The sequence below is a fragment of the Macrobrachium nipponense genome, chromosome 25 (assembly GCF_015104395.2).
Source record: "Macrobrachium nipponense isolate FS-2020 chromosome 25, ASM1510439v2, whole genome shotgun sequence".
Lineage (NCBI taxonomy): Eukaryota > Metazoa > Arthropoda > Malacostraca > Decapoda > Palaemonidae > Macrobrachium > Macrobrachium nipponense.
Window position 1 is genome coordinate 63,828,059 of NC_087214.1, and position 25,829 is coordinate 63,853,887.

Here is a 25,829-nt window from a genome sequence, read left to right on the forward strand (position 1 = left end):
AATGTGATGGGATGCTGCTAAAGGCATTTTATTCCGCCAATTACAATTATTTTTAAAAAATAAGCTACATATTTTGTAGAGTATAAACTATGGCTTAGGGGAGTCCTAAGACTTGGTATGAAGGGATGACCAACTAAGAATTTGCTATTTTATCCATTTGGCTAGGAGGGAGATGCTCCATAATGAGGTGTACCCTCCCATTCTCTCAGCTCACTCCTCCTGTCACACTTGGCATAATGGACTGGATTTTTTAAACAAAAAATTATTGCATGTAATATGTATACTAACGTAACAGAATTAATAGGTATCTACTTTTGCAGGATGCTGATCGAAGTAGAGTGAGGCTCCTCAGTTGTGATGGCACCAGTTTACAAAGAGCAGTGTTCAGATTGTGAAGAAGACACCACTAGCTTTGAAATGGTCTGATCCAGGAGCTGATCAATTTATGTACGGTAAGCACTGTTGGTTAGGTTATCCCTCTTAATGCCCAATCGGTGGGTAGAAATGTAGCCAAGATGTGGGTACCCACTGGGAATTCAGTGTATGTAATCCACTTTAATAAAATAGTTGGAAGAATATTCTTTTTAGAGGGGAAAAACAGTACAGACACTACCATAGGACAGGTACTCTTCATCAGGCATTGTATGCTTTGTAATGCCTTTGTTATATCCATTTCAATACATACATGCTAGAGCACTCTGTGTATACAACATGTAGGAACAATAACTTGAGCAGTCTCTGTTGGCAGATTACCAGGGGAATCTTCCCTAGCAAGGTTGTGACAACTTGGAGGAGGTAGATATATATTAATATAGAATATATATACAGGCGGTCCCCGGGTTACGACGGTTCGGATTACGACGTTCCGAGGTTACGACGCTTTTTCTTAAATATTCAATGGACAAAATCCGTCCTAGTTACAAGCTTGTTTCCGAGGTTTACGACGCTGACGCTTCCGACGCTCCGAGTTAACGACGCTTTTAAAAAAACGCATACTATGATAAAAATCCTTTATAGTTTAGCACAGTATATTAATAAAAAAAAGTTTCTGGTTAGATTACAAAAAAAATTTTGAGGTTATGATGATTTTCGACACTTTTTATGTCGTATTTTTCTATGTTTTTTAGTGACTCCTCATATGCGGAACTAGTTTCCGAGCGAATGAATACATACTAGCTTGCGGTGCGCAAAGTTTACATATGAACAGTCCAAAAGCGCAAATAATGAAAAAATCATTGCTTGTTTCCAGTAATAATAACAGAACGAAGTTTCTGGTTAGATACAACGCAAATTCCAAGTATCCAAAGAGAGACATTATCCAGTAATTTGATCAGAGAGAGAGAGAGAGAGAGACGAGAGAGAGAGAGAGAGAAGAGAGAGGAGAGATAGAGAGAGAGAGAGGAGAGAGAGAGAGGGGGGGGGGGGGGGGGAGAGAGAGAGGCGTCTTCCGACGCTCCGAGTTAAGAAACAGAGAAGTGTTCGTTTCATTAAACTGCCTCTGACTCATGCCAGTAAATGTTTTGTTGATACTAATAATATAAGCCTATTTTAAAGATACGTTTACTTTTAATTAGTCTATATAGCTACGTAAATAGTAATCAACTGTTCTTGTAGCCCTCAAGATTTGGCAAAATCGAAGTATCCAAAGATAGACATTATCCAGTAACTGGAACCTTGACATACGAATTTAATTTGTTCCGTTACCATCGTCGTATATCAAAACAGTTTGTATCTCAAAGCATTTTTTCCCATTAAAAATAATGTAATATGTATTAATCCGTTCTAGCGCTATGAAACCACACCTAAACACAGCTAAATTACATATAATATACACAATTTATACACAAATAAACGAGTAATAACACACATAATAATAAAATAACATAGCAACGTGATAAATGATAATAAATGTTAATAAAATCAATTAAAAAAAGAAAGGAATTTTACTTACCACAACGAAAGATGACGTGAGGCCAGTCAGGGGGAGGAGGTAGGGAAGGGTGGCAGGGAACGATTTGTTCTTTTTTTATTTACGTATGTACACTAATAACTACGTAATAAACACAAATGAAATAACATTGCTAAACTAATTTTTATTTATTTTTAGAAATAATGGTGATGCCTTTGGAAGGTTTTTATAGCTTTCTTCTGCTTGATGATCGTGGATATTGTAGAAGGATTTCGACCATACTCGTTTGCCAAATCGACGATACGAACGCCACGTTCATGCTTTGCTATAATTTCATGTTTTGCTTCCATCGAAATAATATTCTTGGGTTTTTTCTTATCACCTGCTTTGTCTTTAGCTTTGAGACCCATGGTTAATAATAAATAGACAAAATAACACGAAAAATAGGCGCAAATACAACGAACTAAACAACGGAGTGTTAACATGCAGCACCAACAAACAAACAGACTGAACGCCATTTATCGGTCGCCTATACAACTAACACTCATCGCAAAATCGTATCTCAAATATTTCGTTGTATATCAAAGCTTATATTTTCGCAAATTTTCTGTTGTATCTCAAAACATTCGTATATTAGGGCAATCGTATGTCAAGGTTCCAGTGTAATTTGATCAGAGAGAGAGAGAGAGAGAGAGACGCCTTGGCGGCAACAATGGTCTCGGGGATTGACGTAACGTTTATTTTCTGAACAGATAGGACAGAGAAGTGTTCGTTTCATTAAACGGCCTCTGACTCATGGCAGGAAATGTTTTGTTGATACTAATATATAAGCCTATTTAAAGATACGTTTACTTTACTTTAATTAGTCTATATGATACGTAAATAGTAATCAGCTGTTCTTGTAGCCCTCAAGATTTGGCAAAATGACTCCAGGTTGTACATAAAACTTCAAGAATGTAGTGTCACCAGAGAATTACAATAGTTTTTACCTTCAAGAACCAGCATTCTTTTATGAAAATAACTCCAGGTTGTACATAAAACTACAGAAAAACAACATGTAGTGTAAGAACCCAAAAGGATTACAAGTAAGGTTTTTTGGTTTTCAATAACTTTTTATTAGCAAGTTTTAAACCCTATATTTAGCCAAGCGTCGTTCCGTCTTACGACCGATTTTTCAGGCCGTTACGACGCGCTCTTCAAGAACGGAATCCCCGTCGTTAACCCGGGGTACTGCCTGTATATATATATATGATATAGTATATATTATATATTATATATATAGTATTATATATATATATAATTATGTAATGTATATATGTATATATATCATATTATATATACTTTATATATAAATATATATTATATGTATATACTAATACCCATGTGTTACATGATACAATATATATACAATATAATATATTATTATATATACATATAAATCATATATACATATTAATTAACATATAAATCATACATATATACACTATATACCATAGTTAACATATAAATTATACAGATTATATACATAGAATCCATATATACATATATATATACATATATAATATACATATACATAATTATTATACAAGTATACATATATATACATTATACGATTATAGAATACATATACATTAATATAAATATAGTACCACTATATATATTATATACAATATATATATACATATATAATATATACAGTATATACATAATATATGACATAACTTATAATATAATATATATATAAGTTATACATATCAGATTATATATTCACATATATATATATACATTATAGACATAATATACATAATAGACATATATACATTTATTACTTATATTACATATTACATAGATTATACATCTTATCATATATATATGTATAATGATGTATATATGGTATATATATTATATATGTATGATATATTATATTTATATGGATTTTATATGTATACTATGTCTAATATTAATATGTATATATATTATGTATATAATGGTATATTATATATAATAATATTTGGATTATATATGATGGATATAATAATATATGTATATATTTTATATGTAATATGGAATAATATATATGTATAATGTTTATATCTAATGTATATGTATATAATATACAATATATATATATACATATATATAATTATTACATATATATATGCGATTTATATTTTAAATTTTACTTAAATCAAATTATTAGGTAGAGATTATAAGTGATCACATAATTAATAGTATATAAACATATAATACATCCATATATCATATATAGATACATATATACAATATATATACTACCTATACCATATATTACATATACATATATAACGATATATACAAATATACTTATCTATCATATATCATATATAACATATTACATATATATATACATATTAGAGTACACTATATACATATACATTATATATATATACCATATATATATAACACATATATTATACATATATACATAATATATATTTTTTTTTTTTTACAAATTTATTAAATAATATGCACATATAATATACTAATATATAATACATATATATAACATTAGTATATACAAATATATATATACATTATATATATACATAGATATGATACATTATATAATACATATATATACCAATATATAACTATATAACAAGTATATATACATAAATAGAATATATACATATATATATATACATATATAAAACATATACATAATATACATAATATATACATATAATATATTATATATATAGATATTACATATATTACATATATACATTATATTTATAATATATACATTATAATATAAGATAATAGACATATATTATATATATACATATAAGATATACATATATGATATTATATATATATATATAACCATATTATAATACATCTTATAGTATCCATGATTATATAATATATATACCATATATATATATAGACCATATAATACAATACATATATAGATATAGGACCATATAATATATATACATATATTATTGTATACATTACTGACATAACTTTTAAAGGATATTTTATATACGAGATTATATATACATATACATACTAATATATATATTACATACATATTATTATACAGTATACATATATATTATTATATTACAGTATACATATACAATTATATATATTATATATAATCATAATAATATATATATATATACATGATATAGCCTAAGTAAGGGATATCTTATATATATTATATGTTATGTATATGTAGATGGTATAATATATTAATATGTTATATGTTATATGTATACTGTATATATATAGATATATAATAAATATTAATAGCTATAATCACATATTACATACTTATACATATATCACAATAATATCCATCATACAATATATACCATATCCAAATAATATATATGATCTACATATATTATCTATAAATAACTGGATAGAAATATATATATATGATTTATATATACTATAAATGGTATATTTATAGATCATCTAATCATGTATATATTATAATATCTATATCTATATATCATATATATATAATATACCAGATAATTACTACATATATATATATATAACATATATATATATATACTATAGATACATCTATATATTACAGTATATATTATACATATATATATATATATAATAATATATAATAGACATATATCATCGATATATATATACATACATATATAATATATAGATATATGTATATATCATATATATACATAATATATATATAATGTATACTATATATTATATGTATATATATATGTAGGACATATATATAGATATTATAATATATATCTATATCTATATATCTATATATATATACATAATATATATGTATATATATATGATATAGATAGATACATGTATCTATATATATATATATATATAATATATATATATTATATATCTATATATTGTATATATATAATATCATGTATACATATAATGTTATATTATAGATATGTACTATACTATATATTAATGTACATATATTGTTATGATATATGGTATATGTTATATATTATCTATATGTCTATATGTTATGTATAGTATATTACTATATGTATAATATATATATATATACTATATGTATATATGTATTATCATAATGTATATACCCCTATAATATAAATTTATTAATGTAGAGATATATGTAATATCTATTATATATATTGGAGCATATATATTTGTATAATCTATTATTAAATGGTATATATAAGGTATAATATGTATATAATATGTATATATGTATATATGTATATATAATTATGTATATATATAATATATGGATATATATTTATATATATGTATATATGTATACGTATATGTATATATATATGTATATATTACTATAATTATATATGTACATATATATATATTGTTATCATTATAGGATAATATATGTATATATAATTATTATATGTATATATTATATTATATGTAGTTATATATACTATCATGTAGTATATACTATGTATATATATACATATACATATATAGTACATATACATTAAAATAAATATAACAATCTATATAGCTATACATGAATATTTATATATACATATATATATACAAATATAACATATATATATTAACAAAAAAATATAATAGATACATATATATCAAATCCACAGATATATTACAGATATATACTATATTATAATTATAAACAATATATATAGATTACATATATTATATATATACATAATAGTATATATATTATACATATTATATATATATACAGAAATTTACATATAATTAATATATTACCATATATATATATTATGATTAATATATACCATATATATATATATACATATATATATACACAGATACATATTATATTATAGTATATATAATATATATCTATATTATTATATTATATATATAAATATACATATACATATATATTATATTATATATATACAATTATAATTATTATATATACCTATAACAGATACATATATATACTAATATATATATATTATAATATAGTCTATATATATATGATTATATAGTATTATGTTATATATTATATTATGTAATAATTAATATACATATATATATCATAACATATATCTATATATATATATTATACATAAATATATATATAATAATCTACATATACATATACATATACATATACATTACATAAGTATATATCTATATATATATCTTCATAATAACATTATTATATATACTAATATATATATTATACATATATAACATATATATACATATAACATATAATATATATATACACTATCCATATACATATATATATTATATACATATACATATACATAATATATTATATTTATACATATATTGTACTATGTATATGTTAGATATATTGTATATATATCAATATGTATATGTCATATGTATATCATATATAAGAATATATATTGATAGATAATAATATATGTATATTATTTAGACAATTATATATACATTAGATATATATACACATAATATAATATACCTTATATATACATACTTATATCATACATTACATTACATATAACAATATATACATATATATATACATAGTACAATATATTACAATTATATAGAGTATTAAATAGATAATACAATATACATATATATATATATACCACATATACTATTATTATACATACCTTACACATACCTATATATATTATTATATATATATATACATATACCATAAAATATTATAGACAATATACATATTATAATATATTTATATGTATATGTGTAATATTACATTACTATATATTATATACATAAGACATTATAATGATATATATATATATCACATATACATATATACATATACATAACATATTATATGATATCTTATATGATATATATCTATAATATATATATACATATACATTATAACCATATATATTATATATTATCTTGTATATATAATATATATATAGATAATATATATAATACCATTAATTTTTTTTTTTTCATAAAAATGGGGGGGTTTTTATTACATATGTAATATATATGTGTAATATATTAACATATGGATTATATATATTATTATATAATATATATATAATATATATATGTATATATTATTATATATATATATAATATATATATGTAGATTCTATATATATATGTATTATTTTAATAAAAAATATTATATGTATAACTATTGATATATATGTATATATATGATATAAAGTATATAAATATAATGATATGTATAGTATATTATATGTATCATGTATATAGATGTATAGTGTCATATATATGTTTATGTACATATATATATATATATAATTATATACGTATATGTATATATATGATATGTATATATATGTTATATTATTATATATGTATATGTATATATATTATATATAATAGAATTATTATATATGCCATATATATGTATATCAAAATATTACGTATATTTATATATATGTATTATTATATATGTTATATATACTGTATATAATATATTATGCAATTCTAATATATATACTATTAGCATAATATATATTATAACCGTATAGATATATGTATATATTAATTATACATATTATTTATATATTTATATATTATATATATATACAATATATGTATAAATATATAAACATATAACATATGTTAGATAATATGTCTATATATATATGTATTATATATATATATGATATAAGATATATATGGATATATTAATAATATAATAGATATATATATTGTATATATTATATGTAATTCTATATATAGGATATATATAGGTATATTAATATATATACATATGTATAGATACATAATATATATATATATTATAGATTTACTATACAATATATTTATATATAGATATGGATAATATATATGTTATATGTGAATAGATATGTAATATTACGTATATAATAGATAGCGTAATAGATATATATAATAATATATATTATATATTATTATATATATATATATATGTATGTATATGTTATATTATATTAGATATATATATATATATATATATAATATATGTATGTCATATGTATATATATTATAATATTATATCCTATATATCTATATATATATGTATTATGTATATATATATATCTAGACAATATAATAGAAATAATAATATATATACCATATAACATGATATACATTATAGAACATTATATATTATATATATATATATTTATAGAAATCATTACATATATTATTTATATACATATATACATATATTAGATAAAGATTACATCTATAATATATATATATATAACAATATATTACTATAATATCATAAAGAATTATTATATAATATAACCCTATATATATACAATATATATATATATATATTAAGATGTATATATTATATAATATACATATACATACAGATATATAGTATATATATATATATATTATGATATAATTATATATTATTATACCATATACATGAATAAATAATAATATATACACATATATATATATAATATATATACATACATATTATATATATATATATAGATATACATTATTATTATATCATTATAGATATTATACAATATATTATATATATATATTATTACATATATTATATATATTATATATAATATAATACAGTATACATACATATATATATATATTTATCGTATATATAATATATTAACATATTACATAAATACATATATATATAACATATATATTACCAGTATACATACAATTATATATTATATATATATATATACAATATACATACATACATAATATTAATAGGATACATACATTACACACATATATATATATATATTATATATATACATATACATTACATATATATAGATGATATATATATACATACAATACATACATATATATATACTATATATATACATATATTATACTATGATAACATATACATATCATTTTACATATAATATATACATATATATAATACATATATAATATATACATATAGTATAATACATATAATATATACATTATAGACATATATATATAGTACATATATAATTATACATATATATACAATATATATAAACTATATAGATATACATATAAATGATACATAATAATTATATACATATATATACATACATATAGTATATAGTAGTACATATATATATATATATACATTATATAGATATATACTATATATGATAATAACATAATATATATAATATACATAATTATATTATATATACAGTAATATATACATATATATATATAAATACATATTATACAAATATATATAACATATAATATAATAAATATATATATACATATATATATAAATCTATACCATATATATAAACATTATATATATAGATCTATCCATATATATAGATACAATTATATACAATATTAATACATATATATATTACATAAATATATATACATATAATAGATACATAGATATATAAATAATTATATATAATATATATATATACATATATATATGACATATAGATTATAATATACATATTATACATATATATATATATATATATATACATATATATACATATATATAATATATATACTATCTATATATATATATATACCAATTATATATATATATAAATATATATATATATATATATTACAATATATTAAGATATTAATATATGTTATATCTATATATATAAACAATAAATATATAATGTATATATATATATTATATATATATATATATATATATATAGAATCTAATTATATATACATATATAATATAATAATTATAATATACTATATATATATGTAATATGGATATATATATATATGTATATTATATATAGTAATATATCCTATAATATATTATATATATATGTATTAATTAGTATACATATAGACATATATACCATATATATACATAACCTATATATATTATTATATAATTGCTACTTTCAAAATGCATGTTTTCCCTTTTCCCCCTTTGAAATGTCATGTAGATTGTGGCAACATTTTTTCAGATTCCTAGATAGCTTAGAATAGGTATGTTTTTGAAAATGTGTGTTCAGATTTCGCATTTACCGATCTTGTAAAAGAATATATATAAACGTAGAGAGAGAGATCCTTGTCTTTTCCACAAAACTGCAAATGTTTAACTTTTATGTCAGCACTTTAAAATTAGAGTCTGCGAGATCCCGTTTGCTTCCCCTGCTCTGTCAGCGCGTTTTTGATAGCGAGCTCGTTTGTCATAAAAAAACATGTCAATCTTAATTATCGTTTATCCCTCCGTTTCAATCGGGGTACGTATCTGTTTGGAGCAGTCTTGTCTTGTACGTTGGGTAATGCAAAAAATTATTTGCCAAGTCCCACTGTGCGGATGTTGCACATTTATGCTGTGTAAGATTGCGTCAGATTTCAGAACTTTTAGAGAAGCTTTCGTGCCTTAGAACCCGTTTTTGAGACATCTGCTTCTGTTCATTTCCAGAAAGGGAAGAGATTTTCATTCGATCTTAAGAACCGCGAGGTCAGTTAGAATCTCCCTCGCTATCTCTCTCCACTCGACATCCGAGAATTATTTTAACGGTAAACGTAAATTTGGTCACCTCATAACTTGTGGAAAAGTCCGATATTTGATATTTCTTAGAACTTATTTAGTGTAACAATTTAGTTTGCTTTTGTGGAATTCTGCAACAAACATTTCGTAACGGCGCCTTGTTTGTTTTTTGTGAAAAGTGGTAATAATTACAAGCTGCAAGCCAAAAGAGAAAGAAAACTGGGGTTATAGCCAAGGTAAAGTGGTTGTATATTTTATTAGTTGTTGCCAACTAATAAAATTGTTAGGCAACAGTGACAATAACTTAATAATGGATAGGGAGTTGTGTTTAACTAATAACTGGATAGGTAATTGTGTTTAATTAATAATTGATAGGAACAACTTTTGTCTGTTACAAAGGTTTTGGTAAAAGAAAAAAACTGTTGGTTAGTGTGATTTGGAATGAAAAAGATTTACACTTGTTTTAACACATTGCCTAGATATTTTTGTTTTGTGTTTGTGTCTGTTCCCATTGTTGTTTGTGGCACTTATTGCCCGAACCATTTTCTTATTGAAGTGTGTCTTTTTGTTTTTATAGTTTTCCATTTTGCATTCACAATTTAATGTTGACTTAGTTTATTTTCATTGCTTTATCAATTTGCACATTTAATTAAAATTTAACACTTGTGAAATTGATTGCATTACTTAGAATCCTTTTTCAAGTTTTATTGTTGTTTCGAGCACTATTGTGAAATTAACTTTCAAATTTTCAGTTAATTACCATAACACTTTTGAATTTTGATTGGAATTAATTTTCTTGAATTTTGTTTTGGGATAAATTAATTTTGATTTAAGTTTTAATTAATTTGGATTCAAGAAATTAAATTAAACTTTTACTTTGTTATTTTCAAGTAACAGTAATTTTCCCTGGATATTGTGAATTTCACTTATAAATTTTGAATTTAATAATAAATTTTTTGTATTTAAAATTTTTATAAGTTTATTTTCTTTTATCTTACACCAGTTCAATAAAATATATAATTATGACTATATTTATGATAGGTAGAGACAAATTAGAGTGGTAATTGCATTTGCTTTCCTTCAACTTTAATTTGAAAGGTGACTTAGAACCATGGGAAGTAACTTAGACTTCTGAAATCAGGGGAAAATCTTAGAGTTTTTGAAAGTTGTTGATTGGAAGGTTGATGCCCTTTGATTAATTTTAATTACTTAACAAGAATGACTTCACACGATAGCACTGAATAACCTGTTTTTGATGAACTTAGTCTTGATTTTTCTGCAATACTGGTAAGTGGTTAACGGGATCACTGTTGCCTTTTAGAGTATTCAATCGTTTAAATGTGTTATGAGGGTTCAGGTGTCTGGCTTTTGGTGAGGTAATATTTGATGCATGGTAACCAGATACTTGGCAACTTCGTAACATTGTTTAATGGTGCCCAGAGACCCGGGAAAGCAGATTTCATTATCCCTCTAGAATATACTGGTGGTGTTAGGAATATATTTTGTTAGGAGAGTGACCATATAGTTTGTTTTGCATTTATTGTATTGAATTGTAAATTGATAACTTAGAGGAAAATGGCTCAGTTCAATGTTCAGGAATTTTTAGCAGCTCCTTCCGTCCAAGTTTTGTCTGAAACCACTCGTCTAGATCACAGTGGAGCGCTTTAGCAGAAGCATGTGGTGGTTATGTGTCTACTAGTATGGTAAAGGCACAAATAAGATGTATTGCTATGGAATCATTGATAAACTCTGGTAGAATAACTGATGAAGATGAGTTAGAATTGGCTCAAGAGTTGTTGAATGTAGCACGTGCTGATCTCATAAATAAGCAAGCAGAAAAGAAAGAGAAAAGTGATGCAGAGTTAGAGCTTAGACGCATTGAAGCAGAAGAGAATTTGATTAAGCTAAAAATGCTTGCTGAAAGAGAGAGAATGCAAGCTGAAAGAGAAAGAATAGACAGGGAAAAACAAGAAAGAAGAGAAAGAGAAGAAGAAAAAGCAGCAGAAGAGGAAAGAGAAAGAATAAAGAGGAAAGAGAAATCGCAAGACATGAAAGGGAAATGGAATTAATAAGAGCTAGATCCACATTACCTGTAACAACCGTCTAACCCTAACCAACCAAGGTAATCAAGACCCTGTATTTGATGTAGTGAGAGTACAGAAGTTAATCCCTAAGTTTACTGAAGAAGCTCCAGATGAGTTTTTTGATCACTGAGAAAGTGGCTTCAGGTATGGGATGGCCAGAAGATAAATGGTCAGTTTGCTACAAAGTGTCTTGATTGGTAAAGGGAGAAGTGCTTATCTAGCCTTAACAGCTGATCAGTGTAAAGACTACAAGGTACTTAAACACGTGTGCTACAAGTTTACCAGATGACCCCAGAGTACTACAATTGAGAGATTCAGAAATTTAAGAAAAGATGAGAAGGGAACCTTCTTAGATTATGCTTACAAAGTGAGAAGGTGTTTCAAACGTTGGGTAGAAGCTGCTAAGTTAAAACTTTTGATGAGTTAGAAGAGTTACTTGTTCTTGAACAGTATCTGAAGGGAATTCCTGAACATATAAGAGCCTATTTTAAGAGAGAGAGAAGTGAAGAAACTGACAAAGCCGCTACACTTAGTGAAGATTACAATATAATCAGTAGCAAAACGTAATTACAATGTCAAGTACCAGAGTCAACAACGCCCAGGTTTTAAGTCTTATCCAAATAACAGGAACAAATTTAATGGGAAACCTTCAAGTGATACTACTAAGAGTACACAAGGTAATACAGCTCAGCAAATTAATGTGAAAATCCTCATCCAGTTTTTCAAGACAATTACAGAAACCTAATGTTGTCTGTTTCAAGTGTGGAAGAGTAGGACACTACAGTCAAGAGTGTTACCGGAATCAACAGCAGTCAAAACCAATTGGTCAAGTTGTGAAACAAACTACGAAGAGACAGTGTGGGAAAAGAATCAGACTCCAGAGAAGAATGAAACTAAACAAGCTGAATGTTTAGCAACCAGTGGAAATGTTACCTCAAGCAGTGAGTGGCTTAGCAGTGTGGAGGCTTTTAAGCCATATCTATGAGGGTATGCTGTCAACTCAAGAAGGAAGTATGCAGGTATCAGTCAAGATATTACGTGATACAGGGAGTAACCATAGTGTGGTAGTACGTGGTTCTCACCTTCAGTTGGAGAAGAGTCTCACAGGAGATTCAGTTATTTTGAAGGGTATAGGAGGAGAGGAAGTAACTCCTATATGCCGCTTACACCTGTCATGTGAATTGGTGACAGGGAATGTTGATTTTGCTGTAAAGGACTCACTAGCTGTGGAAGGTATACATGTTCTATTGGGGAATGAAGTTGGTGGTGTGCCATTTATTCCTTGTCCTGTAGTGACAGACAAACCATTGAGGATTAGTCCTACAGAAGAGTTGGAGAAGAATAACCCCCACCTGTTTCCTAATTGTGTAACTACCAAAAGTATGAAGAGGACTACGACTGTAAGTGAGAAACTGAGGATTTACACACTCAAGAAGGATCAAGTGAAGGATCTTTGTGCTTAGAAGAATTATTCCAGGAAGTGAAGTTTCCCATTGTGCTGACCAAAAAGAGATTTCCCAAGAAAGATGAAGAAGACGACGACGAAGAAGAAGAACCTGATGTTCCTGAAGAGACTCCGAGTAGTCAAAGTGTTGCTGAAGACAGTAGTGAAACTACAGTAGCTGAGTTAGGCAGATATTGAGAATTCAACCCTTGAAGTTGGTCAAGTGACAAGAGAGAAGCTGATGACTTGCAGAAGAAGGATGCATCGTTAACTGATTTGTTCTTCAGAGTTGTTGATCGAGAAGAGATGCAACAAACTCCTACCTGTTACTATCTGAAGGAAGGTTTACTGATGAGGAAGTATAGACCTACAGATATACCAGGAGATGCTGAATGGGGCGAATATCATCAAATTTTGATTCCATATTCATTGAGAAAGCAAGTGGTTGTAGTAGCTCATGAGTCTGGACATATGGGAATCAGGAAGACTGTGGAGAAGATCATGAAATATTTTTTCTGGCCTGGACTTCACAGAGATGTTAGCAGGTTTTGTCGTGAGTGTCATACCTGCCAGATAGCTGGAAACCGAATGAAACCATCAAGAAAGCCCCCCTACAACCTATAGAAGTTAGAGGAGAACCCTTTAGCAAAGTGATTATAGATATGGTTGGACCATTGCCGAAGACAAAGAAAGGAAATGAGTATTTATTGACATTAATGTGTCCAGTGACAAGGTATCCAGAAGCAATCCCTGTTAGAAACATATCTGCCAAGATAGTTGCTGAAAAACTTGTGGAGTTTTTCTCAAAGTTTGGTATACCAGAAATTGTACAAAGTGACAGAGGAACAAACTTTACTTCAAAGTTATTCCAGGATGTGATGAATTTGTTAGGAGTGAAACAACAGTTATCCACTGCTTATCATCCAGAAACTCAAGGTGCCTTGGAAAGGTTCCACCAGACATTGAAAAGTATGCTGACAAAGTATTGTTCTGAGTCAGGAAGAGAATGGGATGTTGGTTTACCATTAATGTTGTTTGAAGTTAGGAGTGCTTATAAAGAAAGTATGGGATGTTCACCTAATGAGATGATTTTTGGAAGAGAAGTGAGAGGACCGTTGAAGATTCTTGCAGAAAATTGGAAGAAAATCAAGAGGAAAGCCAAGCAGAGTATGTGAAGAAACTTAAGGAAGAGGTTGAAAGAGATTAGAAAATTCTCTTTAGGAAAAACTTGAAAATGAGTCAAGAGAAAATGAAAAGGAGATTTGATGCTAAGGCTAAGCTAAGAAGTTTTAGTATTGGTCAACAAGTGTTAGTGTTCTTACCTGTCAAGAGATTTCCCCTCACTAATAAATTTCAAGGTCCTTACAAGATAATTCAGAAGTTAAGTGATAGAACTTATGTGATTGAAACACCAGAAAGGAGAAGAAGACAAAGGAAGATACATGTGAACCTCTTGAAACCTTATTTCATCAGAAACTAAAACTGAAAACTGTGTCAGTAACCCAGACAACTTTATCTACAGAAGACGATGATGGCTACGAATTGGGAGCTGCAAGCAAGATGAATAATTCTTCAATTTTGGAAAATTTGGAGGATAAACTGAAACATCTGAGTGTTGAACAAGTGGTGAAGACTTAAGTGACGTAATTAGAAGCTTTCCTTGGAAAATTTTTCAGATGTGCCTAGACGTACTGATCTGACCAAGCATGAAATCAAGATTCAAGAAGATGGAGGAAAACCTTTCAAGCAAAGAGCCTATCGCTTATCACCGTATCATCGAGATGTTTTGAAGAAGGAAGTTGAGTATTTGCTGCAACATGGATTAGCAGACAACCCAGTTCAAGTCACTTCAGTTCTCCATGTGTGTTGGTGAAGAAACAGATGGTTCATTTAGGATGTGTACTGATTATAGGAAGCTGAATTCTATCATGTGGCTGATATTATCCTTTGCCTCTTATAGATCAGTTACTTGATAATATTGGGCAAGCCAAGTTTGTTTCCAAGATAGACTTGTTGTTTTGAAAGGATATATCAAATTCCCCTTAGATGAGAATGCGAAGCTGCTGTCAGCTTTTATTACTCCTTTTGGACTATATCAGTATACTGTTCTGCCGTTTGGTCTGATGAATGCGACCCGCAACATTTCAACGAGTGATGGATCAACTGCTAGGATCAATAGAAGGAGTAGGTGTATACCTAGATGACATAGTGATTTACTCTACAACGTGGGAAGAAACATCTGAAGATTCTGAGAAAGTTTTCAAGAAATTACAAGAAGCAGGATTAACAATCAACCTAGAGAAGAGTGAGTTTGGAAAGGCAACTGTAGCAGTATCTTGGGTTTGAAGTTGGGAAAGGCCTTCTTGCTCCAGTAAATGCTAATGTAGAAGGTATCCGTAAGGCTACCCACCTACTACCAGAAACAGCTACAGAGATTTTTTTTGGGGATGGCTGGTTTCTATCGTCGTTTTTGCCCAAATTTCTCAGCTGTAGTAGCTCCCTTGACAGACTTGACTAGTCCCAAAGCTAAGTTTATTTGGACTCCAGAGTGTCAAGAATCCTTTGAGAAGGTAAAAGCCATTTTAACTTCAAGACCAGTACTTCAAGCTCCAGACTTCGACAAGAAATTTGTGATACAAGTTGATGCGTCAGACTGTGGTGTTGGAGCTGTTCTACTTCAAGAAGATGAAAATAATATCTACCATCCTGTATGCTTCATGTCTACAAAATTGAAAAAACATCAGAAAGTATATTCGACAATCGGAGAAGGAAACTTTAGCCTAATCACCGCATTGAAAAAATTTGAAGTGTCATGTGAATAGACCTAGGAATGAAGAAATTGTAGTGTATTTTCTGATCACAATCCACTGTCATTATCCAGAAAATGAAAAAACCATAATCAAAGACTGACCAGGTGGTCTTTGTGCCTGCAACAGTATAACTTAAGAGTGCAGCACATTAGTGGCAAAAACAATGTAGTTGCTGATTATTTATCTCGTTGCGAATCGTTGGATTCAACACCGTGATAAAAAATCTTCTGGGGGGAGGTATATTATATATTGCTACTTTCAAAATGCATGTTTTCCCCTCTTTGAAATGTCATGTAGATTGTGCAACATTTTTTTCAGATTCCTAGATAGCTTAGAATAGGATGTTTTAAATGTGTGTTCAGATTTCGCATTTACGTCTTGTAAAAGAATATATATAACGTAAAGAGAGAGATCCTTGTCTTTTCAAAGCTGCAAATGTTTAACTTTTATATCAGCACTTTAAAATTAGAGTCTGCGAGATCCGTTTTGCTTCCTGCTCTGTCAGCGCGTTTGATAGCGAGCTCGTTGTCATAAAAAACATGTCAATCTTAATTATCGTTTACCCTCCGTTTCAATCGGGTACGTATCTGTTGAGCAGTCTTGTCTTGTACGTGTATGTATTTGCCAAGTCCCACGTGGATGTTGCACATTATGTGTGTAAGATTGCGTCAGATTTCAGAACTTTCGAGAAGCTTTCGTGCCTAGAACGTTTTGAGACATCTGCTCTGTCATTTCCATAAAGGAGAGATTTCATTCGATCTTAAGACCTCGAGCAGTTAGATCTCCCTCTCTCTCTCTCTCACTCGACATCGAGATTATTTTAACGTAACGTAAATTTGGTCACTCATAACTTGTGAAAAAGTCTATATTTGATATTAGAATTAGAATTTATTTAGTGTAATTTAGTTTCTTTTGTGGAATCTGAACAAAAACATTTCGTAACGGCGCCTTGTTTTTGTGAAAGTTGTAATATACAAGCTGCAGCAAAAGAGAAAGAAACTGGTATACCAAGGTAAAGTGTTGTATAGTTATTATTGCAACTAATAATTGTTAGGAACAGTGAATAACTAATAATGGATAGGGAGTGTGTTTAACTAATAACGGATAGGAATTGTGTTTAACTAATAATTGATAGGAACTGTTGTCTGTTACAAAGGTTTGGTAAAAACTGTTGGTTAGTGTTTTTGAATGAAAAAGATTTACACTTTTACACATTGCTGATATTTTTTGTGTTTGTGTCTGTTCCATTGTTTGTGCACTTATTCATTTTCTTATTGAAGTGTGTCTTTTTGTTTTATATTTTCATTTGCATTCACAATTTAATTGACTTAGTTATTTTCATTGCTTTATCATTGCACATTTAATTAAATTTAACACTTGTGAATTGATTTGCATTTACTTAGAATTCTTTTCAAGTTTTATTGTTGTTTAGCACATTGTGATTAATTTCAAATTTTCAGTTATTACCTAACACTTTTGAATTTTGATTGAATTTAATTTTCTTGAATTTTGTGATAAATTCAATTTTGATTTAATTTTACTTAATTTGATTCAAGAATTAATTAAACTTTACTTTGTTTTCAAGTAACAGTAATTTTCCCTGATATTGTGAATTTCACTTATAAATTTTGAATTTAATAATAAATTTTGTATTTAAAATTTTTATAAGTGTTTTCTTTATCTTACACCAGTATAATATATATAATTATGACTATATTTATGATAGGTAGAGACATAGAGTGGTAATTGATTTGCTTTCCTTCAATTTAATTGAAGTGACTTAGAACCAGGGAAGTACTTAGACTTCTGAAATCAGGGAAATACTTAGAGTTTTGAAAGTTGTTGATGGAGTTGATGCCCTTTGATTAATTTAATTACTTACCAAGATTACCTCACACCTGTTTTGATGAACTTAGTCTGATTTTCTGCAATACTGGTAAGTGTTAAGGGATCACTGTTGCCTTTAGAGTATTCAATCGTTTAAATGTTATGAGGGTTCAGGTGTCTGGCTTTTGGTGAGGTAATATTTGATGCATGGTAACCAGATACCTTGGCACGTTCATAACAGTTTGTTTCTTTAAATGGTGCCCAGTAGACCCGGGAAAGCAGATTTCATTATCCCTCTCGAATATACTGGTGGTGTTAGGATATATTTTGTTAGGAGAGTGACCATATAGTTTTGTTTTGCATTTATTGTATTGAATTGTAAATTGATACCTTAGAGGAAAAATGGCTCAGTTCAATGTTCAGGAATTTTTAGCAGCTCCTTCCGTCCAAGTTTTGTCTGAAACCACTCTGTCTAGATCACAGTGGAGCGCTTTAGCAGAACGCATGTGGTGGTTATGTGTCTACTAGTATGGTAAAGGCACAAATAAGATGTATTGCTATGGAATCATTGATAAACTCTGGTAGAATACCTGATGAAGATGAGTTAGAATTGGCTCAAGAGTTGTTGAATGTAGCACGTTGCTGATCTCATAAATAAGCAAGCAGAAAAGAAAGAGAAAAGTGATGCAGAGTTAGAGCTTAGACGCATTGAAGCAGAAGAGAATTTGATTAAGCTAAAAATGCTTGCTGAAAGAGAGAGAATGCAAGCTGAAAGAGAAAGAATAGACAGGGAAAAACAAGAAAGAAGAGAAAGAAGAAGAAGCAAAAAGCAGCAGAAGAGGAAAGAGAAAGAATAAAAGAGGAAAGAGAAATCGCAAGACATGAAAGGGAAATGGAATTAATAAGAGCTAGATCCACATTACCTGTAACACCGTCTAACCCTAACCTAAGGTAATCAAGACCCTGTATTTGATGTAGTGAGAGTACAGAAGTTAATCCCTAAGTTTACTGAAGAAGCTCCAGATGAGTTTTTTTGATCACTGAGAAAGTGGCTTCAGGTATGGGATGGCCAGAGGATAAATGGTCACAGTTTTTGCTACAAAGTGTCTTGATTGGTAAAGGGAGAAGTGCTTATCTAGCCTTAACAGCTGATCAGTGTAAAGACTACAAGGTACTTAAACACAGTGTGCTACAAGTTTACCAGATGACCCCAGAGTACTACAATGAGAGATTCAGAAATTTAAGAAAAGATGAGAAGGGAACCTTCTTAGATTATGCTTACAAAGTGTAGGAAATGTTTCAAACGTTGGGTAGAAGCTGCAAAGTTAAAACTTTTGATGAGTTATTAGAGTTACTTGTTCTTGAACAGTATCTGAAGGGAATTCCTGAACATATAAGAGCCTATTTAAGAGAGAGAGAAGTGAAGAAACTTGACAAAGCCGCTACACTTAGTGAAGATTACAATATAATCAGTTAGCAAACGTAATTACAATGTCAAGTACCAGAGTCAACAACGCCCAGGTTTTAAGTCTTATCCAAATAACAGGAACAAATTTAATGGGAACTTCTTCAAGTGATACTACTAGAGTACACAAGGTAATACAGCTCAGCAAAGTAATGTGAAATCCTCATCCAGTTTTTCAAGACAGTTACAGAAACCTAATGTTGTCTGTTTCAAGTGTGGAAGAGTAGGACACTACAGTCAAGAGTGTTACCGGAATCAACAGCAGTCAAAACCAGTTAGTCAAGTTGTGAAACAAACTACGAAGAGCAGTGTGGGAAAGAATCAGACTCCAGAGAAGAATGAAACTAAACAAGCTGAATGTTTAGCAACCAGTGGAAATGTTACCTCAAGCAGTGAGTGGGCTTAGCAGTGTGAGGCTTTTAAGCCATATATTCTATGAGGGTATGCTGTCAACTCAAGAAGGAAGTATGCAGGTATCAGTCAAGATATTACGTGATACAGGGAGTAACCATAGTGTGGTAGTACGTGGTTCTCACCTTCAGTTGAGAAGAGTCTCACAGGAGATTCAGTTATTTTGAAGGTATAGGAGGAGAGGAAGTAACTCCTATATGCCGCTTACACCTGTCATGTGAATTGGTGACAGGGAAGGTTTTGATTTGCTGTAAGGACTCACTAGCTGTGGAAGGTATACATGTTCTATTGGGGAATGAAGTTGGTGGTGTGCCATTTATTCCTTGTCCTGTAGTGACAGACAAACCATTGAGGATTAGTCCTACCAGAAGAGTTTGGAGAAGAATAACCCCCACCTGTTTCCTAATTGTGTAACTACCAAAAGTATGAAGAGGACTACGACTGTAAGTGAAGAAACTGAGGATTTACACACTCAAGAAGGATCAAGTGAAGGATCTTTGTGCTTAGAAGAATTATTCCAGGGAAGTGAAGTTTCCCATTGTGCTGACCAAAAAGAGATTTCCCAAGAAGATGAAGAAGACGACGACGAAGAAGAACGAACCTGATGTTCCTGAAGAGACTCCGAGTAGTCAAAGTGTTGCTGAAGACAGTAGTGAAACTACAGTAGCTGAGTTAGCAGATATGAGAATTCAACCCTTGAAGTTGGTCAAGTGACAAGAGAGAAACTGATGGACTTGCAGAAGAAGGATGCATCGTTAACTGATTGTTCTTCAGAGTTGTTGATCGAGAAGAGATGCAACAAACTCCTACCTGTTACTATCTGAAGGAAGGTTTACTGATGAGGAAGTATAGACCTACAGATATACCAGGAGATGCTGAATGGGGCGAATATCATCAAATTTGATTCCATATTCATTGAGAAAGCAAGGTTGTAGTAGCTCATGAGTCTGGGACATATGGGAATCAGGAAGACTGTGGAGAAGATCATGAAATATTTTTTCTGGCCTGGACTTCACAGAGATGTTAGCAGGTTTTGTCGTGAGTGTCATACCTGCCAGATAGCTGGAAAACCGAATGAAACCATCAAGAAAGCCCCCCTACAACCTATAGAAGTTAGAGGAGATCCCTTTAGCAAAGTGATTATAGATATGGTTGGACCATTGCCGAAGACAAAGAAAGGAAATGAGTATTTATTGACATTAATGTGTCCAGTGACAAGGTATCCAGAAGCAATCCCTGTTAGAAACATATCTGCCAAGATAGTTGCTGAAAAACTTGTGGAGTTTTTCTCAAAGTTTGGTATACCAGAAATTGTACAAAGTGACAGAGGAACAAACTTTACTTCAAAGTTATTCCAGGATGTGATGAATTTGTTAGGAGTGAAACAACAGTTATCCACTGCTTATCATCCAGAAACTCAAGGTGCCTTGGAAAGGTTCCACCAGACATTGAAAAGTATGCTGACAAAGTATTGTTCTGAGTCAGGAAGAGAATGGGATGTTGGTTTACCATTAATGTTGTTTGAAGTTAGGAGTGCTTATAAAGAAAGTATGGGATGTTCACCTAATGAGATGATTTTTGGAAGAGAAGTGAGAGGACCGTTGAAGATTCTTGCAGAAAATTGGGAAGAAAATCAAGAGGAAAGCCAAGCAGAGTATGTGAAGAACTTAAGGAAGAGGTTGAAAGAGATTAGAAAATTCTCTTTAGAAAACTTGAAAATGAGTCAAGAGAAAATGAAAAGGAGATTTGATGCTAAGGCTAAGCTAAGAAGTTTTAGTATTGGTCAAACAAGTGTTAGTGTTCTTACCTGTCAAGAGATTTCCCCTCACTAATAAATTTCAAGGTCCTTACAAGAAATAATTCAGAAGTTAAGTGATAGAACTTATGTGATTGAAACACCAGAAAGGAGAAGAAGACAAAGGAAGATACATGTGAACCTCTTGAAACCTTATTTCTCAGAAACTAAAACTGAAACTGTGTCAGTAACCCAGACAACTTTATCTACAGAAGACGATGATGGCTACGAATTGGGAGCTGCAAGCAAGATGAATAATTCTTCAATTTTGGAAAATTGGGGGATAAACTGAAACATCTGAGTGTTGAACAAGGTGAAGACTTAAGTGACGTAATTAGAAGCTTTCCGGAAATTTTTTCAGATGTGCCTAGACGTACTGATCTGACCAAGCATGAAATCAAGATTCAAGAAGATGGAAAACCTTTCAAGCAAAGAGCCTATCGCTTATCACCGTATCATCGAGATGTTTTGAAGAAGGAAGTTGAGTATTTGCTGCAACATGGATTAGCAGAACCCAGTTCAAGTCACTTCAGTTCTCCATGTGTGTTGGTGAAGAAACCAGATGGTTCCTTTAGGATGTGTACTGATTATAGGAAGCTGAATTCTATCAGTGTGGCTGATAATTATCCTTTGCCTCTTATAGATCAGTTACTTGATAATATTGGGCAAGCCAAGTTTGTTTCCAAGATAGACTTGTTGAAAGGATATTATCAAATTCCCTTAGATGAGAATGCGAAGCTGCTGTCAGCTTTTATTACTCCTTTTGGACTATATCAGTATACTGTTCTGCCGTTTGGTCTGATGAATGCACCCGCAACATTTCAACGAGTGATGGATCAACTGCTAGGATCAATAGGAGTAGGTGTATACCTAGATGACATAGTGATTTACTCTACAACGTGGGAAGAACATCTGAAGATTCTGAAGAAAGTTTTCAAGAAATTACAAAAGCAGGATTAACAATCAACCTAGAGAAGAGTGAGTTTGGAAAGGCAACTGTACAGTATCTTGGGTTTGAAGTTGGGAAAGGCCTTCTTGCTCCAGTAAATGCTTAATGTAGAAAGGTATCCGTAAGGCTACCCCACCTACTACCAGGAAACAGCTACAGAGATTTTTTGGGGATGGCTGGTTTCTATCGTCGTTTTTGCCCAAATTTCTCAGCTGTAGTAGCTCCCTTGACAGACTTGACTAGTCCCAAAGCTAAGTTTATTTGGACTCCAGAGTGTCAAGAATCCTTTGAGAAGGTAAAAGCCATTTTAACTTCAAGACCAGTACTTCAAGCTCCAGACTTCGACAAAAATTTTGTGATACAAGTTGATGCGTCAGACTGTGGTGTTGGAGCTGTTCTACTTCAAGAAGATGAAAATAATATCTACCATTTCCTGTATGCTTCATGTCTACAAAATTGAAAAAACATCAGAAAGTATATTCGACAATCGAGAAGGAAACTTTAGCCTTAATCACCGCATTGAAAAAAAAAAAAAATTTGAAGTGTATGTGAATAGACCTAGGAATGAAGAAAAAATTGTAGTGTTTTCTGATCACAATCCACTGTCATTTATCCAGAAAATGAAAAACCATAATCAAAGACTGACCAGGTGGTCTTTGTGCCTGCAACAGTATAACTTAAGAGTGCAGCACATTAGTGGCAAAAACAATGTAGTTGCTGATTATTTATCTCGTTGCGAATCGTTGGATTCAACACCGTGATAAAAAATCTTCTGGGGGGAGGTATATTATATATTGCTACTTTCAAAATGCATGTTTTCCCCTCTTTGAAATGTCATGTAGATTGTGCAACATTTTTTCAGATTCCTAGATAGCTTAGAATAGGATGTTTTAAATGTGTGTTCAGATTTCGCATTTACGTCTTGTAAAAGAATATATATAACGTAAAGAGAGAGATCCTTGTCTTTTCAAAGCTGCAAATGTTTAACTTTTATGTCAGCACTTTAAAATTAGAGTCTGCGAGATCCGTTTGCTTCCCTGCTCTGTCAGCGCGTTTGATAGCGAGCTCGTTGTCATAAAAAACATGTCAATCTTAATTATCGTTTACCCTCCGTTTCAATCGGGTACGTATCTGTTGAGCAGTCTTGTCTTGTACGTGTATGTATTTGCCAAGTCCCACGTGGATGTTGCACATTATGTGTGTAAGATTGCGTCAGATTTCAGAACTTTCGAGAAGCTTTCGTGCCTAGAACGTTTTGAGACATCTGCTCTGTCATTTCCATAAAGGAAGAGATTTTCATTCGATCTTAAGACCTCGAGGCAGTTAGATCTCCCTCTCTCTCTCTCTCACTCGACATCGAGATTATTTTTAACATAACGTAAATTTGGTCACTCATAAACTTGTGAAAACGTCTATATTTGATATTTCTTAGAATTTATTTAGTGTAATTTAGTTTCTTTGTGGAATCTGAACAAACATTTCGATACGGCGCCTTGTTTTTGTGAAAGTGTAATATACAAGCTGCAGCAAAAGAGAAAGAACTGGTATACCAAGGTAAAGTGTTGTATATTTTTATTAGTTGCAACTAATAATTGTTAGGAACAGTGAATAATAATAATGGATAGGGAGTGTGTTTAACTAATAACGGATAGGAATTGTGTTT

The 25,829-nt window shown here is 29.5% G+C and overlaps 1 protein-coding gene across 1 annotated transcript in view; it reads right to left on the reverse strand.

Annotated features, from left to right (window-relative positions):
* The window catches only part of LOC135199461 (serine/arginine repetitive matrix protein 2-like), a 91,934-nt gene that overhangs the window by 21,636 nt on the left and 44,469 nt on the right, over window positions 1-25,829 (reverse strand).